Consider the following 14,088-nt stretch of genomic DNA (forward strand, 5'->3'; position numbering starts at 1 on the left):
GTAAATGTTAGCCATTCGTGAATCTCTGTGAAAGGTATGATGGACTTTGTTATACTATTCTAACACTTGCTGAAAATTTTAAATCTCCCCGACACAAAAGGTCAAAAATAAAAATATACAAAAGTCAAAGCTGAGATTTATTTTTATGCGCATTTTGAGAAAAGGATCCAACGTAACCATTGTTCACTGAGTGGTCATTTCTCCACTCTCTGAAATACCTTCGTAATCAATCATGAATTCTCACACACACTTGGATCTCTGCCTGCCTTGGGCTTCCCATGACCCCATCTGCCTGTTTTTATGCACCTGTGAATCTAATTGTTGGAACCTTTAATTATATTTAATACTGGTTGGGCAAGTCCATCCACCTTGCTCTCCTTCAACATTTTCCTCTCCACACGTCTAGTCTTCCAGAGAAACTCGCAAGAACTTTGTAATGATTTCCTTCGGAAAAAAATCCTTACTGAGATTTTGACTGAAACTGTTCACTTATAGATTAATGGGAACAACTGAAAACTTACATTGTTGATTATTTTTAGAAAAGAATCTTTGTTTCTCTTTATAGTCAAGGCTTATTTCGAGTTTCTCTGTAAAGTCTTTTTATTTACATAAATCTTGCCCATTTCTTGTTAAGTTAATTCCCATTAATTTTGTTGTCGCTGTAAATACAATATATTTTCCCATGATGTGTTCTAATGGCTTCATCATCATAGGAAAGGTATTGGTTTTTATATCTATATTTTCTATATTTTGTGATGCTACCCTACTAGACTCATTTGTTAGTTCTCTGACTTCAATTGATTTTTTTTTTTTTTTTGAGATGTTCTAATTACAAAAAACCATACTCCCTGAAAATGACGATGATAATATTTCCTCCTTGGGAATATTTATGGTTCTTATTTTATATTCTTGTTTAATTCCATCGCTAGAACTTCCAGAACATTAATAAGTAATAGTAGAGACACAGAGGCATCCTTATCTTGTTCCTGAATTTAATTGGGATGTCACCAATGTTCTCACAGTTCATTATGATGTTGCTTTGCTTTCAGAGTGACTATTTTAATATTAAAGGAGTGTGCTTTGATTCTTGTTTTATTTATAAAAACATCCAAGGAATGGATAGCAATGTCTTGTGATTTTTAAAAAGCTATTTTTTACTGAGCTCAGATTATGTGCTTAGCTCTATGCTGAGTTTTACATCCATTATTTCATTTAATGCATGCATGACCCAGTTTTTATTATTTTTTTTATTTTTTAATCCTCCCCCAAGTATAGTTTTCTATTTATCATAAGATAGAGTGGGAGGGAGGGAGAAAAAGGGAGGAAGGGAGAGAGAGAGAAAAACGTTGACATGAGAGAGACACATCGACTGGTTGCCTCCCCCACGAGCCAGCTGGGGCTGGGGACAAACCACCAACAAGGTACATGCCCTTGCCCAGAACTGAACCGCGACTCATTAGTCCACGGAGCCAAACTGGCCAGGGCACACGACCCAATTTTAGACAAACTTTCCGAATTTGAAGATAAGGAAACTGTCCACAGGTCCATAGTTAGGAAGTGAAAAACGACAGGATTTCTACTCAGGCTTTCTGACTTCACAACCTCAGCTCTTCAAACAGTGACAACGTGGGTTTTCACCTGGACCTGGGAACCCACTGGTCACTTACACTCTCCTGATGCCGGACCCTGAACTGCTGGCAGCCGGTGTGCTTGTGTGCAGCGCCGTGATTTACACATGCGACTTTGTTCCATTTTCTAACGTTTTGTGTCTGTGTTTGTGAAACTGGGCTGTAGTTTCTCTTTTGCCCATCTGGCTGGTTGGCTTGTGTGTCGGGCAATGCTGGCTTAGTAAGATGAGTTGAGAGGCTGCCCATCTTTTCCCATGCCCTAACCCTGTGTATTTATTTGTTTTCCTTATTGATTTTACAGAGGGAGGAAGGGAAAAGGAGAGAAAGAGAGAAACATCGATGAGAGAGGACATCGACTGGCCGCCTCCTGCATGCCCCCCACTGGGGACTGGGCCCACAACCTGGGCATGTGTCCTGACTGGGACTCGAACCAGCGACCTCTTGGTGCATGGGTCAACCGCTGAGCCACACTGGCTGGGCCACGAACTAACCCTGTTCAAATAGCAGGGAGATAATCTGCTGGAAGGTTCAAAAGAATTTGCCTCTGAAACAGTCTGGGTTTGATACTTCCTTTGGACAACGTTTCCAGCTCTGTCTAAAATGATTAATCTACTCAGGTTTTCTACCACTTCAGTCAAATGTGGTCATTTGTATTTTCCCGGAAAACTCTCCACTTCATTGAGATTTTCAAGTTTATTAGCATAAATTTATAAAACCCATTGCTCTCTATTTTTCATTTCTTCTGCATCATTTCTCATGTCTGTACTCATATTTTCTCTCTCGTGATTAGGCTTGCCTGTGGTTTCTCTCAGTCGATGGTCTTTTTAAAGAGCCAGACTCTGGATGTGTTCATCCATTTACGTTTCCCATTTTCTAATCCATTAATTTCGGGGGGGTTCACGATGAGCTCCCCTTCTTGTTTCCTTGGGTTGTGCTGCGGGTGGTGATTGTTTGCGCTTCTCCTTTTCTGGCATCTGGAAATGATCGTTTTGCTCGTTTATTTTTCTGCATTGTCATTATCATCATTATGTGCTATACAGCCTGTTACTGACATTAGTATTCCCTTGTTAGACCCAAGAGTTACTCAGAAAAGTGATTTTGAATTTCCCGAGTGGTTCAGTGTTTTTGCTCTGTGCTCATCCCTTGGTTTTTAAGTCCTGGTTTCCTTGGATCCCGGTCAGGACTGTGACCGGCACAGTCCCTACATGTTAGAGGTTACTGATCATGTCTTCGTGACCTGGTGTAAGAATCATTTTTGAAAATTTTCTCAACAGTACTGGAAAAGAATGTGTCTCCTCTGTTTGTGGAAGGATGGAAGACAGCGGGACCTACAGCATCCCCGTGGCCCGTCCAACGCAGAGACAGGAAGCGAGGCTCCGGCGGGGTGGGGTTCGGTGGGTGGTAAAGGCACAGGAGGGGGTGACAAGATTACCCCGCCCTGTCCGTCTGCCTGTCTGTGGCAGGACCCGAGGGTGGTCTGGAAGGAGTCTCTCAAGACACCTGTGGCAGCAGTGGTTTGGGTGGGGGGGACCCCTCTAGGAGCATTGCTCGGCTGCTTGAGGTCCCAATTTTGTCAGTTTATTGAACAAGAAAAGGCGCAGAGGCCAAGTGGGGCCTTAGAGTGTCATCTGAACCAGCCTGTGTGACATTAGAATCGGGGGGAGGGGAGTGGCTTGTTTGATTTTGTCATAAACTCAGAGAGAAGAGAACCTAAAGATGGTCGGCTCAACTGCTTTGTGTTGCTTAGAAAAACAACAAAATAACACAGTTCTAGAAACAAAGCGTGCATGTGGGTGGCCCATGGAGAATTCTTTCTGGGTGACCTGAGAGCAGCACCCCCAGCCTGTTCCACACCACGGCCCCCCACCACCACAGGTCCCCCATCAGCTGCTCTGGGAAGACCTCCTGCCCTGCCCTGCACGCCGAGTCTTCGCCCGTCTTCCCCGTCCCCACTCTCTTCTCCGTTACTCATCCGATGACAGAAGGCTCTAGCCTGTTCCGCAGCCGTTTGCAGACTGGGCCCTGGGCTCGCTCCTGCAGCTCACGAGCCGGGCTCTGGGATGGCATCAGATGGCTCCTCCGCTTCTGTCTTCCAGCATCATTCATTCAAACTTTATTCACCGAGAGGCATTATTTCGTCCCCTACCTTTGGGTTGAACACTGGATCATTGCTCTCTCTTTCCTTTTCCTCTCCCTTTCAGATAATAGAAATAGCTTCAAGTCCCAAATACAGAATCAATTCAGTAACGGAAAGTGTCCGGGCCTGTGCGATAATAAAATCCTCAAACCCGAGGTGGGTTTCCCCGCCACCTCGGCAAGGACGCTCCTCCGCAGGACGCGGGGCTTGAGGGAGAGTCCACAGAGGGCAACTGGGCGGCGAGCGAGAGGCCGTGTCTTTTTCTCTTTTCTGCTGCCTGGCATCGTCCTGCCTCTCCCAGCTCAACAGCTTGGGGTCTGCTCCGTCCAGGGCTGGAGTCCTGGGAGGCAGAGAGGGAGGAAGGGAAAGGCAAGCTCGCACCTGACAGCCACTGTTTCCAGACGGCTCAGTGCTCTGTGATTGAAAGAGGACTGTCCGAGGGCGCATTTTCCTAGAGTCTCCAGCGACCAGCCACGCAGGAACGTCTGGCTGCCCTTGCCTGGAAGGTGGAGATGCATCTTTCTCCTGTGGCCGCTTCCCATTGTCACAGTCACTGGCAGGATCTCGGTGTTTTCAGGATCTCAGTGGTCAGTGGCCGTGAGGTAAGGGGAGATCGAGACCCACTCACACACTCCCCAAAGACACCCTTTCTCATAAACCCTCGCTGCTCCCAACAACTGGCCTCTGACTGTGCTTTATGCCCTGATGTGAGTAAAGGATCCCGGAGTCACAAAACAAGGTGTTTTACCAACTCTTTTGTAACATCCACATGGTCTCAAACAGCAGTTCACAACTTGGGTGCACATTGAAATCACCTGAGGTGATGTAAGAACTACTAATACCTGGGCCCAGGCCCCCATGGAATTGGCCTGGGCTCTGGCCTGAACATTAAGATTTTTAAAAACCCTCCAGGTGATTCCAATGTGCAGCCACCAATGGGAACCGGTGTCCTAACCCAGTGCCTCTCAAACTTGAACGTGTTTATGAAGCACCCAGGATGCTATTAACCTGCAGGTTCTAGTTCAGCAGGCCTGGCGTGGGGTCAAGAGTTTGCGTGTCTAAGAAGCTCCCAGGTGATGTCGACACATCCGATCCAAGGACCACACTCTCAGCATCAAAGAGCTAGAATATCTCTGTGCCTTCGTAAAATCTTCTTTTATTTTTTATTTTTTTAAATATGTTTTTTATTGATTTTTTTTTTTTTTTTTTTTAGAGAGACAAATAGAAATATCGATGTGAGAGAGAAACATTGAGCGGCTGCCTCCTGCACTCCCCCTACTGGGGATCAAGCCCACAACCTGGGCATGTGCTTTGACAGGGAATCGAACTAGGACCTCTCAGTCCATGGGACAAAGCTCAGTCGTGTGAGTCACACAGGCTGAACTCTTGTTTTTTTAATAGGTTTTATTCTTTAGAGCAGTGTTAGGCTCACAGTAAAACCGAAGGGAAGGTACAAAGATTCCCCAACCACCCCCCACACGTGCACAGCCTGCCCATCATCAACATCTGCATAATCGGGGGACCTAGGTTGACATCTGATCACCCAGCGTCCATAGTTTGCGTCAGGGCTCATTCTTGGGGCTGTAAATTCTACCAGTTTTGACAAATGGATGACATTTATCCACTGCTATCGTACCCTACAGAGTAGTTTCACTGCCCCCCAAATCCTCCCCACTCAGCCTATTTATCTCTCCCTACCTCCAACCTCTCTCAACCACTTAAAATTTGATTTTTTTTTTTTATCCTCACCCGAGGACATTTTTCCATTTTTTGTACAGATAGAGTGGGAGGGAGAGAGAGGAAGGGAGAGAGAGAGAGAGAAACATCGATGTGAAGGGACACATCGAGTGGCCGCCACCCGCACGACCAACCAGGGCCGGGGACAAACTGCAACCGAGGTACATGCCCTTAGCGGGAACCGAACCTGGGTCTCTCCGGACCGCAGGCCAACGCTCTAACCGCTGAGCCAAACTGGCCAGGGCTGATTTTTAACTTTCTAAACAAAGAAGGCAATAATGGCTCTAAAGCAGAGTTTCTCAGCCTGGGCACTATTATTTGGGGCAGCTAATCCTTTGCTGGGGAGTTTTTCCTAGACATTCATTTGTCATCAAGTTGTGACAACCAAAATCTCTCCAGACATCATCACATATTCCTGAGAGGTGAGCATCGCTCCTCGTCTCAACAACCACTGCTTTATAGCAGCACAAAGAACTTGCAGAAGTTATTTTTTATATTTAAAATTTTCATTCATTTATGAATTATACGTTTGAGCCAATACCATTGTGTGCCAGAGTTCTAGTACTGGGGCTACAAAGGTGAACAAACAAAATGCTCATATAATAATATAATGTCAAGCGGTAGTAATTATGTGCAAATAAATAAACAAACAAACAAAGCAGGATACAGAAAGAGTGATGGCCTGGAGCAGGGCAGAGCCAGCAGGGAAAATCCCATCCCGAAGAGGCAAGGAAGGTGTCTTTGAGGAGGTAACTTTTGAGCTCTCAGCAAAATGAAGTGAGGATGAGTCAGGTAAATGTGGGTGAGGGCAGAGGCCAAGTTGTTCCAAGCTGAGGGAAAGCTGGTGCAAAGGCCCTGAGGTGAGAGTGTGACTTAATCCCAGAACAAAATCTTGGGCTGGGCTGAGGATGAAGTGTGTGTGCTTCTTTCTGCCGCAACGGTCTCTGAAGGGAGCTGGGCAGCCTTAGCAGGCAATTCTGTCCTGTTCAGATGAAACCTCAGGGATCCCTCGGTGTCGCCTTTATTGTTAAAGCCATGTTATTCAGTTTCTCTGTAGCTTTTTTTAGTTTCCTTGATTTGTCAAATAGAGGGTTTGAAGTTTTAAATCCCCACTAATATATGGATTTGTAAATTTATTTTGTTTATAGTTTTGCTTTATGTTTTTCAATGATATTTTATCTGATTCATAAGTTTATAATGCATCTTTATTGTGGATTGACATTTTGATTGATATAAAACAACACCTTATTTGCATTTTCCTTTGAATTCCACCTCTATGCTCCTAGTATGCTACTTCTTTCTTTTTGTTTGCATTTTCTGTGTATAATATTATCCCATTTGTTTATTTTTTACTTTTCATTAACATTGTATGTTTCCAAAAAACAGAATATGCTTACACAATCTAAAACTTTTTATCTATTAGCCATAGAATTTAATACATTTGTATTTGAATGAAAATTTATGTTTGGCATTGTTCTTGCAGTATTATTTTGTGCTTTGTTTTCTGTTTCTCTTTCTGAATTTTACTTTGATAATTGATTTTGTTCTTGGCTCCTTTTTCTGTAATAATTTCAAAGTTACGTGCCTATTGAATAAAACAAAATATTTAAAGCAAAAAATAAAATCTACCAATTTCAAGAATTAAACAATATAAGTGCATTGAAGTTAGCTGAGAAATTTAGGACATTTTTATTTCCTTCTTTGCCTTTCCCTGATCTTAAATTTTTGTCAGAATAATTATATATTTAGAATTTACATGTTCTTCCTTCAAGAATTACTTCTGACATTTGCATTTGGCTTCATAAACATGTTCCAAACAATGATTTAGAGGTTAACTATTCTTTACTGGCTTAATTACTCATGGATGTTCCTTTTGTACCACCTCTTCCATTTTTGGTTTCTTCATTTTGACTCATTGCTCTGTTGATTGATGGACCTTTGGGGGCATTGTTTGTCAGGCAGATTACGTGAGTTCTTACATGTCTGAGAATGTCTTTCTTTTGACCCACATATGAATGACATTGTAACTATGTACAGAATTCTTTGTAATTGTTGCTCCTCAAAATTCAACAGACATTGCTTTATTGTAGAATCTAGTTACCGAAATAAAGTCTGGGAAAAGTCCATTTTTTTCTTTGTGAGTAATCTGTTTACTTCCTATTTTGATATTGAATTCTTCTTTTATCCTTGAAACTTGAGATTTTATAAAGATATAAGTATACATGGTCCCTTTATATTCATTTTACCCCTTAAATCTGATGGCTCCCACCAGAGAAATGTTCTTCTATTATTTCTTTGATTATAGAAGTAGTAGTTTATTGAAAATAATTAAACACAATCTTTTAAAAAGTCTTCTGTTCAGTTTCATCGAGACAGAATTGATATACAGCATTGTATAAATGTAAAGGGTACAGCATAATGACTTCATTTACATATACTGCAAAATGATTACCACAATAACTTTAGTTAACATGCATCACCTGATGGATAGGGCTACAGGGGTGAAAGAAAAAGAGTGATAGAAAGGCCTGGCTGATGTGGCTCAGTGGTTGAGTGTCGATCCATGCACCAAGAGGTCACCGGTTCGATTCCTGGTCAGGGCACATGCTCAGGTTACAGGCTGAGCCCCAGCATGCAGAAGGCAGCTGATCGATGTTTCTATCTCTCTTCCTCTCCCTTCCTCTCTCTCTAAAATACAGAAGAATATATTTTTTAAAAAGACAGAGAGAAAAAATATGTTATTTTCCTTGTGATGAGAACTTGTAAGATATACTACCTTCACAACTTTCAGGTACACACTATATCCCCAGTACTTATTTATCTTAAAACAGAACGTCTATACCTTTTTAAAATGTATTTTTATTGTGGAGAGTATTACAGATGTTCCCCTTTTGTCCCCCATTGACTCCCTCCACCCAGCTCCTCCTTCCGCCCCCAGGCCTTCACCGTGCTGTTGTCTATGTCCACAGGCTTATACCTTTTCACCACCTTCACCCAATGCCCCCACTCCCCACCCCACCTCTGGTAACCACAAATCTGATCTCTTTTTCTATAAGTTTTATTTTGTTTTAGATTCTACATCTAAGTGAGATCATATAGCATTTGTCTTTCTCTGGCTTAACTAGAAACTTTAAATGAGTATATAAAATCTCCTTTAGTGGTTGGCTCATAATAAGCTCAATAAATATATGTAGAATGAGTAATGGACAGATGAATGAATCCTTTTTGCTCCTTCTTTGTTCTCTTCCTCTTCCTGTTATACAGATGTTGTATCACCTGGATTCTCTATGTCTCTTGTGCTTTCCCTCGTCTCTGCAGCCTTTTCTTCGGATATCTGCTGAAAAACTGCAAGCTGCTTTGCTAATATCATTTGGTTTTATGCTATTCACGGCTTATACTTTCTAAATTTTTAATAGTGATTTTTCATATAAAAGGAATTTTTGTATATAAGATTATTCTTTTCTCATAGATGCAATAAAAATTATAGAAACTATTTACTTTCATTTTGTTTTGTTTTCTTGTTTCCTGCAGTAACTGCTCCACGTGAAGACATTTTTTCAGTTTCTTTGGGTCCCTGCCATAGCCAATCTCCAAATGTCCCCCAAAGAGCCCCACCTCCTGCTCTTCCTGCCCGTGGTGTTCCCCTCCCCCCCGTGAACCAGGGCTGACCTGGGAGACCAATGGAGTCTCGCCACTGTGCAGGCTGATGGTGCATGACTTTTGAGGCCGGGTCTTTTTTTCTTAATTTTTTTTTCTTTGCTGATTTTAGAGAGAGAGGAAGGGAGAGGAAGAGACATAGAAACATCGATGAGAGAGAACATCGATTGGCCGCCTCCTGCATGCCCCCCACTGGGGATCGGGCCCACAACCTGGGCATGTACCCTGACCAGGAATCGAACCAGTGACCTCTTGGTTCATGGGTCCACGCTCAACCACTGAGCCAACCGGCCGGGCTGAGGCTAGGTCTTAAAAGGCATTGCAGCTCCCTCCTTGTGCTCTGTGGAGGACTACCCTCCTGAGAGTCCCTGGGCCAGAACCGCCCTGCTATGCCTCTTTCAAATTTCTGACTCACAGAAGTGTGACAGATCAAAAGTGTTTATTCTTTTAGGCAACTAGATTTTGGGATAATTTGTTAGACAGCAATAGATAACTGATACAGTCTCTGTTTTTCCCACTACTTGGTCATTTGAATAAATGTTACTTTCCCTCTGTTTACCCAGAATTGGGATTTGAGATCATTTCTGCCAGAGACCTGTGGGTCTCTGCTCAACTCTTTCCTTCTTGGGGAAGGAAAAGAGAAAGGCTGGTTCAGCGGTAGCTTCACTTTGCCCGTCTCGAGGTCTATTTGTTCGTGATGTGTACCGAGGTTTCTATGGCTTAGGAAGCCTAGTGCCAGGTTGCCTTGCTGTGTGGAAGGGTTTCCACTCCCTACCATCAGCGCCAGTAAAGTCCCAGCCCTCCTCTTCTGCATCTCTGCCAGCCGTGGGGCCACCGTGTTGGTCTTCTTCCTTGCTTGCATAGTCTCCCTGGCACCCATGTCGAGTCTCCCGGGCACGCTGCCGGCCCCAGGACATTCTCACAGCATCCAAGAGCCAACTGCCTATGAAACCCATCGATCTCCGTCATAGAACTCTCCACACCAGAGAGTTTAGACTATATTCTCAATTGTGAACAGTCACACATGAAGAACAAACTTTAGCAAACAGTCTGGCCTCATCTTGTCAAGTCGGACACTCAAACTCAACATATTCTACAACTTCTAAAAAAATCTCTGGAATTCGTTCATCGGGGCACAAGAATATTCATAACAGCACTGCTCGTGGTGGAAAAACCCTGGAAACAAATGTTTATCTTCTGTAAAATGGATAGACAAATGAATATATTACATAGCAGTTAGAAATGAACCACAGCTCCACACAGCAACACAATTTTGTGGCATCTCAAAATCCATGATGAGCAAAAGAAGCAAGTGAAAGAAGAAAGATTCCATTTACAAATGGCAGGCCACGTGGAATATGGCTTTGCTTAGGGCTATGATCCAGAGTGGGAAACGGAACAATAAACTCAAAACTGGGGCTGGTGGGAAGACAGGAAGGTACAAACAAGGTAAGTTTCGCTGGGCTGGTGCCAAGCCTGGCAGAGTTCATTTTCTCACCCTCAGTGCTGGTTTCAAAGTATTTGCCTTATTGTTATTCTCTATCCTGTACACACACTCACATCCTCTTCAACGTGTAAGAAATACTTCGCAGTGTAACAGATCGGAAAGAAAAACATCTAACAGCTTCATGACTCAGGTCTTTACAATAAGGGTGTCCTTCTAGACTGGGCATTCACTCCCCTCCTCCCCACTTCCCTTTGAGCCTCACAGGTAGCACCCCTCCCCCTGCTGGAAACTGCACACTCCCCAGGTTCCTCAGCTCAAGAAGCCCCTCTGTCCTCCAGATTAGCCCGATTGACAGCTCCTGGGCCATGGTCAGCTCCTCCCTAGACTGCCTTGAACATTAAGGCACTAAATTCCTCCTTCTTTGCAAAATAATATGAAATGCAAAATAATATGAAATGCAATATATACTATAGTACAAAATAATATGAAATACAAATGGTAATAAAAAAACTTTTAAATTAAAAATAATTTTCTAAAAAATGCCTTCTTACGTGTCAACTAGTTCAAGCTGACCTTGCAACAGAAGAATCTTGAACAACACGCGTAAGGATGTGTTCAATGAGCGTTTCTCAAAAGGCACGAGGCCCATCTGACAGATGTGGAAAGGTCTGAGAACTTTCTAGATGCTTCACGTGACTGGTTGCGGAGCAGGGGCCTCGGTCACTAACTCAGCACTGGGCGGCTGAGCAGACACTGGCCTCAGGGCCCAGACAAGCCAGGTCTCACAGAGAGCTCTGGCCGTGGCAAGCGGCTGGGGACAGTCGCGGTTCCTCCCTGGGTCTCGGCGCTGCATCCCTGAGCTGGAAAGTTGAGACTCAGTGACACTCACATCCGCCGGAACGTCACGGCCCCTACTCGAGAAGGATTCACAGAGTCACGGCCCCTACTCGAGAAGGATTCACAGAACGAGAGGGTCACTGATGAGAGATGAGGTCATTTCAGCAACGAGGGTCCTTGAGGAGAGGAGGCCACACCCAGCACACAGGTCAGCATCAGGGAAGGCCAAGTCCGGGCCAGTCCTCCCTCCCACCCCCGAGGGCGGAGGGCGTGCTCACGGCACCGGAGGAGTCCGGGGCGGTGGGGGCAGGCGGGCCCTGGGGCTGGGGGTCCTGCAGGTTCGGAGAAAGCGGACAGGGTCCTCCTTCCCGTTTCTGCACAGTCCTGGAGGCCCCGCTGGAACCAAGGGTGGGTTGGAGGAGCGGTGGGCCGCACAGTTCAGACCTGGACGGTGGCCTGTGAGTGGGAACCAGTCCCGCGGGGGCGGGGACGTGCGTGGAGCCCGGGAGGAGCTGGTGGAGGAGGCCGCTTTCCCGAGGGGCCCTCTCGCGGCAGGCAGCACAGGCCCCTGGCACCCCTGCGTCTTCAGTCTGTGGACCCAGCCAGTGGCTGGCAGAGCACAGGGCGGGGAACACAGGGGGCTTACCCCACCTGGCTTCCTCCTGGCGACTGGCAGGGCCTGGGAGACCCACGCAGGATCTGGCTGTGTGTGGTTGGTCCAAGGTGGAGAGGTAAGAGATGAGTTACCTTGTTTAAAGAGGAGTCGCGGTTGCCCCTGGCAGATTTGGCTCAGCAGTTGAAGCTCCGCTCCTTGGACAAGGGCTCTGGTTCGGGAGAGTCCTGGTTCGGTTCCCGCTAGGGGCACATATCAGAAAAGAAAAAAAGAAAAAGGAGTCGCAGGGAGTTGCTGTGGCTTGGCCTCCCAGAGAGGGAGCTGGCCTCCTGCAGGACCCCCCAAAGCTAGCCTCAAGCGCAATGCTCAGGGCAGCGGTCCCACAGAAGGTGGAACCCCGCACTGTGGCGTGAGGGGTGGGTGCGCCCCTAACCTGTGGCCTGGGATCTCCAAAACCTGGTGCCTCTCCCAGATGCCACGTCGGGCTCGGGCTGGATTCCTAGTGCCACATCCAGACGAGATGGGTGACCAGGACCCAAACACCCCAGCCTTCCCCACACAAGTTCCCCACAATCCCAGGAGGCCCAGCCAGCGTGTGCAGCCTGGTCACACGCCTCCGTCCTCTGAACACAAGAGGAAAAGAAGTCGCCCTGTGGAAATCTGCCCAAATCTGCCCTGGACTGGATTGAAATCCTCTTTGTTATTGAGACACCTATTCTGCTAGTCTCCCATCTAAATCCCCCCAGTCTGGTACCTCCCTGAACCATTAACCCGCTTCGGGTCAGGACGCGCTCAGTCGCACAGCTGGAATGGGTCAGAGCTCTGCATCCAGAGGGGGCTGGGAGGCATGCTCGGCCACCCTCCTCCTCCTAATTTAAGAAGCTCCTCTCTCCCTCCAGGTACTCATGGTGGGGCTGATGTCACATGTCGCCACCATCATCCCACAGGGGCAGGCACAGGACCCCATTGACCCACCAAGTGCTTGAGTCCCTACATGCAACCAATCAGAGCCTCTCCTGGGATTGTTGTATAAACCATGAGAGAATTCTCCCCCCACCCCCATGGGAGAGCCCATGGCCAACCTGCCTCACTTAGAATGGAGCTGGACACAGACGATCAAGGACAAGAGATTAAGTCAGACTGAGTACCCAGCGGATCCCTCTGGACCCAGTAACCAGCAGTGCTTGAACCAAAGCCCCTTCCGGCAGCTCTGGGAGCCAGTGGTCCTGTCTCCTGTCGCTTGTAAATAAAGGAGCCTTGACTGACAGGAGTGCTAAGCGCAGGACGCCGTGCACCGCCTGGCCCCGCCTGGCCCCGCGACCTCGCCCACCGCGGTCCCCACCCGCACCCATGGCCCCGCAGCTCCAGCTTCAACACCTCGAGGACCTCGGTCCTCGACTGGCCACACGGTAGCACCTGCCATTCCAGGGGCTGGTGGCATTTGAGTTTGGCTGCCTGGCCTACCCGTAGCCCCAGCGCCCCATCTCAGGGATACAGCTTCCCTGAAGAGCTGCTCCGTGGCACCTGGACGCACAGGCTCCCTCCCGCCCAGATCCTTCACTTGCTGTAATGATCAAGCACTGTTCTCATCACCCGGCATTTTGTCTTCTTTGCTTTCAAGTATGTGAGTTATTTCTCATTCAAATAAAATGTGAAATTAGAGTTTATGCTTTAGTGGGACTCAATGGGGTGTTCGGAGATTGCTTTGGGGAGCCATGGTGAAAAGCTAAGGTAGCATTTCCAGACAGGTGAAATGGAGGAAGCGGGGGTCTGCGCGGCCCTGTGGGGGCTGGGGAGGGCTAGAGCGTCATTTTTAACCAGCAGGAAGGAGGAATCACTCATTCAATCACCATGTGCACTGAGCAGCCGACAGGATTCGTGCCAAGCTGGGAAATGAGGACAAGCCCGGGGGAGACCCTGCCGGATCAAGGGCTCCAGTGGCAGGGGCTCATCCTTTCCAGAACAGAAGCCCAGGTGCCCTTGCTGTGGGAGGAGCCATCCGAGAGGGAGACGCGGTCCCCAGTCCTCACCC

The sequence above is a fragment of the Molossus molossus genome, unplaced genomic scaffold, assembly GCF_014108415.1.
Source record: "Molossus molossus isolate mMolMol1 unplaced genomic scaffold, mMolMol1.p scaffold_m16_p_15, whole genome shotgun sequence".
In the NCBI taxonomy this organism is placed as follows: domain Eukaryota; kingdom Metazoa; phylum Chordata; class Mammalia; order Chiroptera; family Molossidae; genus Molossus; species Molossus molossus.